This window comes from Natrix helvetica (assembly GCF_964273705.1).
Source record: "Natrix helvetica genome assembly, chromosome: Z".
In the NCBI taxonomy this organism is placed as follows: domain Eukaryota; kingdom Metazoa; phylum Chordata; class Lepidosauria; order Squamata; family Natricidae; genus Natrix; species Natrix helvetica.
In genome coordinates this window covers 123864761-123880459 of record NC_138554.1, presented here as the reverse complement: position 1 = coordinate 123880459, position 15699 = coordinate 123864761, and positions in this window count along the sequence as shown.

Below are 15699 nucleotides of genomic sequence, written 5' to 3'. Positions count from 1 at the left end.
GGGATATGAGTGACATATTAATTTAATGAACAATCAAATAAATAAATATATGGAAATAAGTCTCTTCAAACTTTTCTGAATTGACAAATCCACAATTATGCTTTTGATTAATCCACAGTTTAAACTCATCAACTCTGAGTATGTTTTTATTACGAAAAAGAGATTGGTTTCAGATTTTTTTTGTCATTGATTTTATTACGCACAGAGACATAAAAGCACACCAACCAATTCTAATAGGATCTGCCCCATTTTCTAATACAATCAATACATCCCATTGCACGAATATTGCAGTTTTTAAAGATCTGACGACAAGACAATAACTATACTGCTTTCTACCCTTCTTAAATAAATGCTCATTTTATGAGAAAAGTCACAATTTGTTTAAAGAAGATTTCATCAGCTGGGCAACCTGCAAATTAGTGGAACTACAACTTTCATAACACTTCAGCTGAATCAATCTAAAGAGATTAAAAAGAAGCAAAACATGATGAAACTGAAGCATAAATCTGGATCTCAGAAGTTATTTTTTCCTGATTCCACATTACTTCCCTGTCCTCTGCCACCCTCTAACTCACATTATCAGACTATTTTTGCCAAGTCAAAACACAGGCCAAAAATAACAAGAAATGTAGACAGATGAGCAGTGTCACACACAGATTGAACTTCAAAGAAAGAAAGTTTGCAGGATCTGAGGTGAACATTCCAAATAATCTCTATGAGATGGTGTTGGAATGTGTCATTGTAAAAGCTGAGAGCCTTAACAAGTTTATCACTTTCAGTTAAATTGTTGACTGGCATGTGCTTCAAGGGGGTTTACTCTTGTACCCTACTTGTGCATTGTACAGATGTCAATACAATTCCCTCTTGGGATGTTTTGCACACCTTTTATACTAGAATACACACTCAGATAGAAATGGGGACTCCTGGAAGAACCATTCTGGAGCAGGGGTCCCCAACCAGTTCGAAATTGGGTTGCGGGAGAATGGGCTAGAACAGCAATGGCGAACTTTTTTTGGCTCACATGCCATAGGGGGGGGCAGGGGGTCGTGTGCAGGCGTGCTGCACCCATAATGTAATGCGCGACCACCCCCAGTGTGCATGCACGCATGAAAGGCACTCTCCCCATTTTTTGCATGCTTTTTTTTACCCTCCCCAGGCTCCAGAGGCTTTATAGGAGCCTGGGGAGGGCGAAAACAGCCCCCCTGTTAGGAATGTAAGCTAACAGTTGGGTCAGCAATATATAAGGTGACCAACTTTTTTACAATGAAAAGGAGGACAAATAAATTGGAAAAAATATATCGTAAATAAAAGAAATATTTTATTCATTGCAACAATAATACACTAAAATATGATATATGCATAATAAAAACATTTGCAATATTTTATATTGTAATTATGCTTTCATGCCGGTTAATTATTATTTAAATGAGTACTTTTCCATTGAATTAATATTTTTTGTCAATGTATCATCTTCTAACAATATATTGGAAATATCTGAAGAAGAAATATCCTTCATATTGAATTTTACGGCAAGTGCTGCAGCTAGAGTATCAACATTCAATCTCGATTTCTCACTTGTCCAAAAATCATTGGCAATTGAAAAAACTCTTTCAACTGCTGCATTAGTTCCAGGGCAGCACAACGTAAATTGAACAAGTATAAATAAATGTTCACATGGAATATGTTCATTTTTGAAATGGCTGAAAATATCCACCCATCTTTTATCAATTTCAACATGTTGATTTTCCCATTGTATTAATTTTTCAGAATTTAAATATATATTCAGTCTTCTGATTTCTTCAGAGACAATTGTCATCTATTTTAATGTCTAGCATTTCTTTAGATAAAAATTCAACACAAGATTCAATATCTGTTCAATATACTTGCGATGAAGTAAAAAAACACCATTAAAAACTGTTTAATAAAACGTGAATTGTACTTACCTCTGTATAATTGAATATTCACTGAGAAAGAAATAATTACTGTGAGTCATTCAATTGCCGCCGTGCCGTGAGTCTACTGCATGCGTATGTGCCGTGTTGTGTTTCGATAAGAAGTAAACAAGGCCACTTGCACGTGGCGCTCTCTCTCAAGGTCTCCCGTGCAGAGCGCATGCGTCTCATAATCGCGTCTTATACCGCACTATACCGAGTCTTGACGAATTGTCATGTCAAATACAAATACGTCACATAACGCGCAACAGATTAGTCTTCAAATATCGAAAAGGAGGACATGTAGGAGGACACTTTTCGAGGGAGGACAGAACTTACAAAAGAAGGACTGTCCTCCCTAAAGGAGGATGGTTGGTCACCTTAGCAATATATAAACCAGGATGGTAGTACTGTTTCTTTAAGTACTGCCCCAGAGACCATCCAAAGCCTTCAGGAACCTTCCGGTTTGCTCATAGCATCGTTTTTAATTCCCCAGAGGCCTGAAGCCTCCGGAGGGCTTAAACAGACCCTACAAGCAAGCTGAACTTCCAGTTTGCCCATAGGTCTTTTTCACTCTGGAGGCTTCAGGGAAGCTCCTGGAGCCTCTGGAGGGCCTCCGGGGGGGGCTCTTTTTGCCCTCCCCAGGCTCCTATAAAGCTTCTGGAGCCTCGGGAGGGCGAAAATGGCTTTTAAAAAGTCTGAACTCAGCTGTCCAGGGCGCACATGCACCCTGGCCAGCTGACAGGGCAACGCCTCGCATGCCCTGACAAATGGCTCCGCGTGCCACCTGTGGCATGCATGCTATAGGTTTGCCATCCCGGGGCTAGAACATGTGTGTGAAGCTCCACTTGCACGAACGGAAGGTTCTTGAGTTTACACATGAAGCTCCATTCATGCCAATGGAGGTTCGTGCATGAGCACCTTTTACTTGTGCAAGTTGACCTTCATGCTCAAGCACAAGCACACACACCCACTTGCACAAGTGGAGCTTTGCACATGTGCACAAGCACCATCTGCTTGAACACAAATCTCCACTTGCACAAGTGAAGGGCATGTGTGTGCCACTCACATAAATGGAACAATGTGGGCACGCGCACACCTGCCAATCACACATACCGTGAGGACACAGATAAAACTCCAAGTGCTTCAACGACCCTGTAAAAGCATGCCAAATTTCAAATGACCAGCTGTCTGCAAGGAATATAAATCCTTCCATTCTGCACTATCCCTTCAGAATTGAAGAAGCTTCTTGGATGAGATGCGAAACTTCTTCAAAAGAAAAAAACAAGAAAGTCCAGTTGACCTCCTGAATGTGCACCTTTGGGACAACCATGACCTGGATGACTGAGAATCTCTACAGACTTTAATAAATATGGGTAATCTTCAACTGCTTGCTTAGTGGCTCTATGAATTTATGCATAGTTTATGTATCATAAATTTTAAGTTAAGTGCACTTGCGTAGCTTCTTCTCTGGTAATATAGTACTGCTAATCACAGCATACAAAACCTTTCCTAGAGCAATTCTCGAATACAGCTCATCTGTCTGTATTGATCATTAACATAATTGAGCAAGTCCAGAGGTATTTCACGAGAACAAACTTCCACTCCTCTGCTCGCAACAGAATACCTTATGTCACCAGGCTTGAAATTTTGGGCTTGGACAACCTAGAACTAAGCCACCTACAGTCTGACCTAAGCATAGTACACAAAATTATCTGCTACAATGTCCTACCTGTCAATGACTACTTCAGCTTCAACCACAATAATACACGAGCACACAATAGATACAAACTCAAGGTAAACCGCTCCAAACTTGATTGCAAAAAATATGACTTCAGCAACAGAGTAGTCAATGCCTGGAATGCACTACCTGACTCTGTTGTTACATCCTCAAACGCCTAAAACTTTAACCTTAAAATGTCTACGGTTGACCTCACCCAGTGACGTGCGGTCAGTAGAGGCAAGGGAGGCAGGGCCTCACCTCTCTTCATGGAATAATAGTATATAATATTATATACTATATATATAATATTATATACATCCGTCCGTCCGCGCCCGGGAGACGTGGAGGGAGAAATGTTGTCGGCGCCTCCGGATGACGAACCAGTCGCTTGCTTTCGTCATCGGGAGGCCGACAACATTTCTGCCTCCGCGTCTCCCGGGCGCGGATGGACGAAGGTAGCCAGAATGGCGCCGAAGCAGTCCGGCGAGCGAGCGAGGCAGCGAGATCTTCGGTCACTTGTCCACCGGACTGCTTCTGCATCTCCTGGGCGTGGATGGACGAAGGTAGCCAGAATGGCGCCGAAGCAGTCCGGCGAGCGAGCGAGGCAGCGAGCGAGGCAGCGAGATCTTCGGTCACTCGTCCACCGGACTGCCTCGGCGCCATTCTGGCTACCTTCGTCCATCCGCGCCCGGGAGATGCGGAAGCAGTCCGGTGGACGAGTGACCGAAGATCTCGCTGCCTCGCTCGCTCGCCGGACTGCTTCAGCGCCATTCTGGCTACCTTCGTCCATCCGCGCTTGGGAGATGCGGAAGCAGTCCGGTGGACGAGTGACCGAAGATCTCGCTGCCTTGCTCGCTCGCCGGACTGCTTCGGCGCCATTCTGGCTACCTTCGTCCATCCGCGCCCGGGAGATGCGGAAGCAGTCCGGTGGACGAGTGACTGAAGATCTCGCTGCCTCGCTCGCTCGCTCGCCGGACTGCTTCGGCGCCATTCTGGCTACCTTCGTCCATCCACGCCCGGGAGATGCGGAAGCAGTCCGGTGGACGAGTGACCGAAGATCTCGCTGCCTCGCTCGCTCGCCAGACTGCTTCGGCGCCATTCTAGCTACCTTCGTCCATCCGCGCCCGGGAGACGTGGAGGCAGAAATGTTATCGGCCACCCGATGACGAAAGCAAGCGACTGGTTCGTCATCCGGAGGTGCCGACAACATTTCTCCCTCCGCGTCTCCCGGGCGCGGATGGACGAAGGTAGCCAGAATGGCGCTGAAGCAGTCCGGCGAGCGAGCGAGCGAGGCAGCGAGATCTTCGGTCACTTGTCCACCGGACTGCTTCCGCATCTCCCGGGCGCGGATGGACGAAGGTAGCCAGAATGGCGCCGAAGCAGTCCGGCGAGCGAGCGAGCGACGCAGCCTGATCTTCGGTCGCTTGCAGAGCCGGAGCGGGATGGAGCAGCCACCGCCTTGGAAGTGAGTCGCGTGGACGGAGCTTTGGGGCTGAGGAGAGAGGCAGGGATGGAGGGAGTGGGGGGAGAGGAGCCGCCCCCCTCACCCCCCAGGCAATGGGGAAAGCTTTCCCGAAATGGGGGGGTCGCGGGAAATAAAAAGGGGGCACGCTGGGGGGGGACGAAGGAGGCTTTGGCGTGCCTTAGAGGCGGGCGGGCAAGCAACGAAAGGAGCAGCGAGGGCGGGCGGTGGCTGCAGGCGGCAAGGCTTGAGCGGGGTGAAAGGGACTGGTGCCGGTGGAGGAAGTAATGCTACGCCGCGGTCCCCTTAATGTTCACTCAGGAAGGCGGAGAACGAGACCACGTGGTCTGCACACGTGGTCTGCACACGTGGTCTGCACACGTGGTCCCATTCCCCGCCTTCCTGATGACGTCACCAGCCTCCCCAGCCATAACCCTCACCGCACGTCACTGACCTCACCCCACTCCAGTGGTGGGTTCCTGCCAGTTCGCACCGGTTCGGGCGAACCTCTTGGTTAATGAACCTGGAAGTAAGTTCGGTTCGGGCGAACCTGTTGGTCATTGAACCCGGAAGTAAGTTCCTGCCCCGGCCCTGTCACTCACTCGCTCGCCCCCGCCTGTCCAGAAGCCGCTCCATTGCTCACTCCCCCCCCTGCTGAGTGGGGTAGGGAATCCTCCCGTTCCTCCTCTCAGTGATCTTTTGTGAAGGGAACCAGCTCTGAGAGGGGGGGGAAAGCCTCCCATCAAAAACAGCGCTGAGTGGGGTGGGGAATCCTCCCGTTCCTCCTCTCAGTGATCTTTTGCGAAGGGAGGCTTCTCAAAATGGGATGCCCCCATCTCTTTGCACCCTTCAATCCATCTCGTTCTCTCCCTCTGCCCTCCCCCAATGGCTCAGCGTGAAAAACTGGGGGGAACCGTGCAGAGGAAAAGGAAGAGGAAGGAAAGGGGGGAGAGAAATGGGGGGAGGAAGAGAGAGAGAGAGAAAGAGTGACACACAAAGGGGGGAAGTTGGGAGATGCTCCCTCTAAATACTGACGCCTTCTGCTTTTGGGGGGAAAGGAGAGGAGGGTCCTTGGTGAACCTCTACCCCCTATTCCCCCTATCCCAGTTAAGCCAGCTCGGTTTGGGACCCAGCCTTTCTAACTTCATTTGGGATCTTCTAACATCCCACTCCCACCCGGTCACATGGCCAACAAGCCACTCCCACCCGGAAACATGGCTGGCAAGCCACTCCCACCTGATCACAGGGCCGGCAAGCCACTCCCACCTGGTCACATGGCCAGCAAGCCACACCCACAAAGCAGGCCACACCCACAGAGTAGGTTCCAAAATTTTTTGAAACTCACCACTGCCCCATTCCTAAGAGGTCAATAGGGGTGTGCATAAGCCCACCAGCATGCCTAACGGGATGTCCTACTGTCCCCATTTATTTGTACCCATTTCCTGTGTTCTTAATGTTTATTCTTTCCTGTTATCTTGTACATGACTGACAAACTAAATAAATAAAGTAAATAAAAGACAGCCACTAAGTCTTTGGGAAGCTAAATTATGGGACTACATTTGTGATGCTTTACATATTTATCAGAGAGGAAACTCCATGGATACAGTGAGGAAATAGACATATGATTTTAAGGCTTATTGAGTGGCTAACTAGTTCTCATTCTTGACAAGTATGTGCATCCTACGGTGGAAACAGAAATTTCAGGTGCTTTTGCGTGAAATATAAAGCCTGTAATAATTTGCATCATAGTTCCATCTAAGTATCAGCAGCTAGGCTCTGTGGGAATTACTCTAAATGTTGGCAACAAATTAGTTTGTACTATCTCAGATGAAAGAGGAAATAAAATAATTAAGCCTTTTTCCATGTCAGATGATTAAAGGCTGTCATAAACAAGTCAGTAACGCTTTCCCTAGACAACAGCCCAGTTTAATCTTAACAAAGATGCAAGATGTATGTCCTTTGTACAAAAAAGCCATTAATATTATGGTCTCACTAGCTCAAGACTTACAGTTCTACATGAGTTAAAGGTAAAAGTTCCCTTCGCACATATGTGCTAGTTATTCCTGACTCTAGGGGGCGGTGCTCATCTCAATTTCAAAGCTGAAGAGCCAACACTGTCTCCATGGTCATGTGACCAGCATGACTAAATGATGAAGGTGCATGGAGCACTGTTATCTTCCCACCAAAGGTGGTCCCTATTTTTCTACTTGCATTTTTACATGCTTTCAAACTGCTAACGTGTTTTCCCAAAAAAAAGACAGGGTCTTATTTTCTTTTTACACACAAAATATGGCTTGGGCCTTATTATGAGGGAAGGGTTTATTGTTTTGGGGTTGCCGGGCAGCTGCTCTCTTGCGAGCGGGCTCCCAAAGAGCCGGGCACAGCCTCATGGGCGAATGGCTGTGTTGCACTGTCGCAGCGCAACACAACAGTCATGAAGCAACCATGCTCACAAGCAGCCACCCAGCAAACCCCCTTTCCAGCCGAGCAGAGCGCCATTCACTGACCTAGGGATATCACCAAACTGTGTGAGTGCTTGTTCGCCACTGCCCGGCTCCCGCAACTTGGCGCCTTCAAAATGCCAGTGAATGACCCTCTGCATGGCTGGAGAGGGGGGTTGGATGAGCGGCTGTTCACCCATGCACCTCCCAGCCTCATGATGCCCTGGCCCAGCTCTCCCTGCAGAGCCAAGGCACCTCCACTGCCATTGCCACCCTCACCGCTAATCCAGCATGGCTTTTTCGACGGCTTCCAAACTGAGTCTTCTGGCAGTGGCCGCTCTGGGTGTACGCCCTATGGTTGTACACTCTGTTGACAGCCAGCCCACAACCATAGTGCATACGCCCAGAGTGGCCACTGCTGGAAGACTCAGTTTGGAAGCTGCCGAAAAAGTCATACTGGAATGGTGGCGGCAGCAGCAGAGATGCCCTGGCTCTGCAGGGAGAGCTGGGCCAGGGCATCATGAGGCTGGGAGGAGTGGGAGTAGAACAGGCACTCACGCAACCCCCTTCTCCAGCCGTGCAGAGCACCATTCATCAACCTAGCCATATCCCAAAGGCACCAAGCAACATGATCACCTTTGTGGCTTGGCACCTTCGGGATACCGCTAGGTTGGTAGTGGCGCTCTGCCTGGTTCGAGGTGGGGGTTTGTTCAGGGGGCTTATTTGTGGGGGCGGGCTTATATTTTTTGCCCACCAGAAAAATGTGGTATGGCCTTATTATCAGGACATGTATTTTTGGGGAAACACAGTAGGTTTGCAGAAGATGGGAAAAGTAATGGGAGCTCACTCCGTTATGTGGCACTAGGGATTTGAACTACTGAACTGCTGACATTTCTGATCAACAAGCTTAGTGTTTTAGCCACTGAGCCACGGTGTCCCTCGACATGGGTACCTTTAACCAAATCATTTACAAATAGTTTTCATCCTCAATCTTCCTAAACCTTGTTAGGGGTATCTCTGTTGGGAGACAGAAAATAGCACAGCGGAATGTACAGCTAGAGAGAAAGAACGTTGCTAGTAGAAAAAACACACGAATAGAGTTTCAGACACTGCTAGTAAAAACAAGTAGCTTTACTACTAATAATTGCTTCACAAGCAGTGATAGTAGATATATATCCAAACACAATTCAAAGAACAAACAATTGCTTACAGTCGCAGTTCACGTTCCAGTCATCAAGTGAGCAAGTAGTTATCAAGCATAGGACAAGCAGAGAGAGAGAGTGATCTCTCCTGACTCCCTCTTATTGTAGAGTTAATTACAGCTGATAAGTACATTCACCCATTTAAAGCAACAACGACCACTTGTTATTGTATATAGATATATGTTGCCTACCCAACACTAGGAGTATACTCTCAACATTATTGTTATTTTAAAAAAAAACATTTTATTCCTTGCAATTGTACCAGTTGGTGTATTTTACCCATTTTTCCTTCTTATATTATTTGTTTTAATGTTTGCATGATCTCTGGAATCATTCAGAGATCTCCAATCATTCTTTGTAGATCTGATGATGTCATTGCCAGTTGTTCTCAACTGGTTATTTGTAAAAGCTTTCACAAATTCCCAGAAGAGTTGTCTGTTTAAAAGAAATGTCTGCACGAAGAGATAACAGTTTGCCTAAAGCTACCTATGGGAAAACTGGAACAGTGTCAAGTGAAAGTTACCTATAAGCCATACATTTTAACCCATCAATAATTATTTTCACCAATAATTCTTGAGGGATGCAGTGGCTCAGTGGCTAAGACACTGAGCTTGTTGATCAGAAAGGTTGGCAGTTCAGTGGTTTGAATCCCTAGCACCATGTAAAGAATGAGCTCCCTTTACTTGTCCCAGCTTCTGCCAACCTAGCAGTTTGAAAGCACATAATAATGCAAGTAGAAAAATAGGGACCACCTTAGTGGGAAGGTAACAGCGTTCTGTGTGCCTTCAGCATTTAGTCATGCTGTCCACATGACCACAGAAACGTCTTCGGACAGCGCTGGCTCTTTGGCTTTGAAACAGAGACTAGCACCGCCCCTTAGAGTCGGGAACGACTAGCACATTTGTGCAAGGGGAACCTTTACATTTAATTCTCCTCAAGACATTTCCCCAAGTTTTGTATTCCCCAATGCAGCTGTCCTTTTTTTTTAAAGGTACATTATCTTTGATGTGGTTATTGTTTCATTTATGTTGTTCTTTCCTTTGTGACAATCTGATCTGATTTTGGCTCATGAAGAAGGAAAAAAACTGTCGAGGAAGGAATCAATTCAGAAGCTCTGAAATCTTAGATTTCCCACCTCACCACATTTCAGCTGTAACGTCCGATTAGTTGTTTCCTTCCAGGCTCCGCTCGGCGAAGGCACGCTGCTGCACCCCCCCCCCCCCACGATCCCTGGCTCCTGGGGCAAAGCTGAAGACCCCCCTGAGGCCGCCGCCGATCCAGGAGGCTCCAACAAGCTGCCCTACGGCAGGGATCCCCTCCAAGGTTTCCTGTGCTCCCCCTAAGCTTAAGGGGAGCCCACCGAGAAGACAAGCAGCGGACGCGAACGGGAACCAGAAGCTGACTCCAAGACAAATATTCTAATAAGGAAATCTTTCATGTGATTGCAAAACTTTACTTTTGTAAACTCTACTTTAAGCAAAAAATATTCTTAGGCTCCATAGTTTCGTTAATATGGTTTAGTGGAGAACACACCAGTATGTAGTCTGAGTGCTGGCTTTGAACAATATTAAATAACTGTAATGGAGAGTTCACTAAAAATATTTTTAAATCTACCTTCTGTGACGGTGAGAAACCATTTACAGGTACTTCTCAACTTACCACCATTTGTTTAGTGACACTTTGAAGTTACAATGGCATTTTAAAAAATGACATGACCATTTTTCACGTTACGACTGTTGTAGAGTTCCTGTCCATGATCACGTAATCATTTGGATGCTTGGCAAGGATGATGTATTTATGATGGTTCCCGGAGTCATATGATCATCTTTTGCGACCTTCTGCCAAGCAAAGTCAATGAGGAAGCCAGATTCACTTAACAACCGTTGCTAATTTAACAACTACAGTGATTCATTTAACAACATAAAAATAGTCATAAAATGGGACAAAACTCATTTAACAACAGTCTTGCTTACAAATGGAAATTTTGGGTTAAATTGTCTCCTCTAGGGGAACTACGTTAATGTTAAGTTGGTTGCTGGACATTGTAGCAAGACAGATAAACCATAAAACTTGTACAATATGAAGTTTGTGTGTGTGTGTGTGTGTGTGTGTGTGTGTGTGTGCGCGCGTAAATGTATACTATTATATATCTATAACTATCTCTATCTATCTATCTATCTATCTATCTATCTATCTATCATCTATCATCTATCATCTATCTACCAGTATCTACCAGTATCTATCTACCGGTATCTATCTATCTACCGGTATCTATCTATCTATCTATCTATCTATCTATCTATCTATCTATCTATCTATCTATCATCTATCTATCTATCTATCTATCTATCTATCTATCTATCTATCTATCATCTATCATAAAAACATCCTGCCAAATCTTTTCCCATAACTCTTTGAAAGAAAGAAAAAAAATTCAGGCTATAAAACTGTGAAAATAGTTCAGTGAAATTTAACATTTTTTCTTTTAAGTATATTATATGAAATATCCAAACTATATACTATATATGCTATTGAGAAACTCTCATTAAAAATTGGCATCAACTTTATCTTAACATGAGTTATGTGCTTGTTTCCTGATAATATTTTTTTTAAAAAGCAGTGTATACCTAATTGTTTATGTGTATATACTAGAAACGTATGTTTCTCAACTTTAGCAACATTAAGATGAGTGGAATTCAATTTGCAGAGTTCCCCAGCCTGCCTTGCTAAAAAAAACTCTGGGAATTGAAGTTGACTCATCTAACATTGCTAAGGCTGAGAAACACTATACAAGACAGAGAAAGAACCCAGTTAATTATTGAGAAAGTTTGGTAATATAAATTATACAAAAAGGATGATAATCATAAATGTTGTATTTTATTGGAGTATGGTTAGAAGGTCAACAACTTATAAATAAGACATAAGTAGAAGCCCATAGTGTTTTATATTACATGTTTTTCTTTAAGCTGGAAAATCTCAGTCTTGACCTTGGAGGTCAAAGCTATATAAGATGTGATGTCCACAAAAACACACAAAAACATACAGCCATGCAACCTCCAAGGTCAAGATTGAGATGGAAGAACAGCTTCCTCACAGTGTCCATACCTCCTAACAACCAGATGCCATAAACAGCACGGGAACTATGAAAGTAGGAAATTGCTAAATGGCTTGTGCACCGGAGCAGGAAGATCAAAGGACAATATAAAAAAATGAGCCTTCCCAATGAAAAATACTCTGTGCGATTATGGAGAACAACAATTAATTTCACATCTCCTATAGTGCATACAATGTCTTTCAACATGTAAAGTTTACAGAGTCAGCCTATTGCCCCAACAATCTTGGTCCTCATTTTACTGACCTTGGAAGGATGGAAGGCTGAGTCAACCTTGAGCTGGTAATAATTGAACTGCCAACTGTTGGCAACCAGCAGTTAGCAGAATTAACCTGCAATACTGCATTCTAACCACAGTGGCGCCACCATGGCTCTTATCCTACTTATTTTATATACTGGGGTTTTGCTATATTTTCATGAACTATTTCATTTACTCAGTGTTGAATGTTATATGGTAATAATTTGAGGGTGCTTGTGACATGAATAAAGAAGAATTTCTTGTTATACTGGTTGAGTAAGTCTATATGTAGCTATCTTTTCCAAGATTTTATCGATCATTGCTTTTTAGAAGTCTATGGGAGATGTTTCAAGATACATGCCATGACTTCTATACCAGAGCTTCCCTTCCATTTTTCAAGATCATCATGTTCAGAAATTCGATCTACCCATTTTCCAGAATTTCCAATCAGCACAGATGATGGCATCCAGAAGTTGTAATTGGACCATATTATAAACAGCTTATCTTTTTTTCTGATTCTATGAGGATTCCAGTAAAAAAATAGAGTAACTATTTGATCATTTTCTTGGTGTGAGACCTGCAAAGAAAGTGAAATAGCTGCAGGCATTGCTCCAAATGTAGTGAGATTGGTTCAGACTTGTAAGACAATGGTCCCTTTTAAATCCATCTCTTTCTCTGCATGCATTTGATTTCCTCTTATTATGCATTCTCTATACATGCCCTGGAAAATAGAAATCATATAGGCAATTTAGAGCTGGCCCAACAAATTACATGGAAGACAGCTAAACTCTTCATTTCTTGGAAAGGTTGAGCTAAAATATTTATTAAATTTGGTTCTCCCTTTAATTTGTGACTTGGTCATTTTGAGGACTTCTATGTTGACATTTGGGAATGAAGGTTGCTTTGCAAGTAGACTAGGTGTTATATAATATGTACAATAGAATGAATTGGATACATCACAGGATGACACCAATCTGGATCCAAATGTATTAATTTTGGAATATGATTAGGAAATGTTTTTCCTTGCACACTAGCAAGCACTTGTACATGTACATCAGGAGGCTCTAAGACTGTACCCAGTCCCTCAAAACGAAGCCATGTCCCTTAAAACTCTCCCAAATTGCAATTTTAAATGTGAAGAAAGAAAGAAAAAAGATTAAAGACACAGAGATAAATTATATTAACTATGTTTCATGATGTCAAATAAAGACTAATGTTTGTTTCTTCCCATTTTGTCCTGCATTTCAGTGTGTGGGTCACAGCATGCCAGTCAAGGTGTGAAGAAAATCATGTGCCAATTGTTTAGAATGATTGTTCATGTAGATTTTCCCAGCTTATGTAAACATCCATTGATAAGAATAGTTACTGTTATTTGTGACTTCCCTGACAGTTCTACAGTTAATGTTAAGAAACAATGGCCAATTCTAGTAGCATTTGCTGTTTAACTTGCCATGCTATACACTTTATGCCAAGACCTGAGGCCCTGTCCCATCCATTTCTTTCTTAAGGATGGTTTTAAGCAGGTTGAAACACATCTGGGAAAGAAACTTTGTCTTTCGTTGTTCAAGACGCTGCTTTTAGCCTCCCAGGATCCACACCTGTTTCACTGTCATTCTGTATCACCAATGATTGAGGCATATGAAATGGCTCTGGTTTCTTCTGATGACACTACAGGTGATTTATTCAAATAAGACAAACTACATCTCCTAAACTGCAATGTACTAAACTTCCTAGTTATTTTTCTTTGCTTCTTTCTACAGTTGTCTACTATAGAATCTTGTTCAGGCTTGTTATAATTTGGCAAAACTACAAACAGTATTTTTTTAAAAAAAAATTGGTTGCAAAACTCCATGGAACAGAAGGTCTTCAGTCAAGTTTTCCTTTGCCTGCTCAGGTCCCAGTTCAATTTCCATGAAGTTGGAGGTTTTCTTAATAGTCTATTAACAGAGTTTTACCCATGGCTGTTCCAAACCACCATCTTTCAACCATTCATGATGAGCCTGGTCAAGAAAAACAGCCCCTGGGAAAACTAGGAATTCTAATTAGTTACTCCATAACTTTATTGCTGCCGAGAATAATAACCAGGGGTGAGCTGCTATGGGTTCACCTGTGTTCGGGAGAACCCAGAGCTAATGTTATGGCTGGTTCAGAGAACTTCCATATCCCAACACTGGCTGGCCCCGCCCACCATGCCCTGGCCCCGCCCACCACACCCTGCCCCTCCCAGGAGTTTTCACGCAGCCCGTTTTGGATGTAAGGTAAGTGCAGGGCCTGCGGGAGGGGCTCTTGGAGGGGGAAAAATGGGCCTCCTGGAAGGGCTCCGAAGCCCGGGGAAAGCAGTTTTCGTCCTCCCAGAGGTTCGACGAAATCCTCCAGTGCCTAGGGAAGATGAAAACTACCCCCCCCCAACACCATAGTGCGGGAGGCTGATTAGGCCACATCCACCATCGCCCTGCCCACCCAGCAATCGAGCAGAAAACCCATTGCTGAAATTTTTGAAGCCCACCCTTGATAATAACTGCATCTTGAAAGCCGATCGAGGCTTCTTTCTGTCCTAGCATATGCTTACAACCATCCATTTAGCGATCATTCAAAGTTACAGTGGCACTGAAAAAAGTGACTTATGACTGTTTTTCATGCTTCTGAGCATTGCAGCATCCCCATTGTTATATGATCAAAATTTGGGTGTTGGAAACTGGCATGTATTTATGACAGTTGCACTGTCCTCAGGGGTCATGTGATCACCATTTGTAATCTTCCCAGATGGTTTCCAACAAGCCAATCCAATGGGGGAAACAAACCATATGATTTACTTAACAACTGCACTGATTTGCTTAACAACGCTGGCAAAAATATCATAAAATGAAGCAAAACTCACTTAATTGTTTTGCTGAGCAATGGACTTTTTGGGCTCAATTGTGGTTGTAAATCAAGGACTACCTGAATTCAACAAAGTCAAGAAAGGATTATTTTAAGTTTCTTCCACATGCTTTCTTCTATCACTGAATTATATAAGCTTTTATCCTAAACAAGTTGGTCATATATTCTTCAAAATCAGAACTAAACTAAGTAAGGAACTATCCCCTTACTGTTTATGTCAAAAATTTGTAAGAGACAGATTTTTTTTAAGAGAAAAAAAATCCAGTTTATCTTAAATAGTTAAGCAAATCATACTACAGTGTTTAATTCTAATTAATTATTAAATAGGAATGAGTAATAGACTTCCCATTACAGTAGTGATCCAAAATTTGGCACCAAAGTGCAGCAGAAATATCGGTATGCGTGTATATTGGTCCTAATCTTACATGTGTCTCTTATTTACTTGTATATTAGAATTATCTATTTCACTGATGGGATGCCATAGAGTGCCTCTCTCAACTAATTGCACCTAAAGAAAGGGTTTGTTTCATCCTTGAAGTTTCTAAGCATTCCCAGGCCTTGGAGTCAGGCACTCCCAAAGAGGTGATTCATTCTTTGGCCTTGAGCAAGTCTCATGAGTTGCTGCTTTGTGTTTCAGATTCTCACTTCTGTCTTTCCGGGTGATATTCCCTCCCCCTTCTCCACCCCCCATTGTCTGGGATTGGGAAACA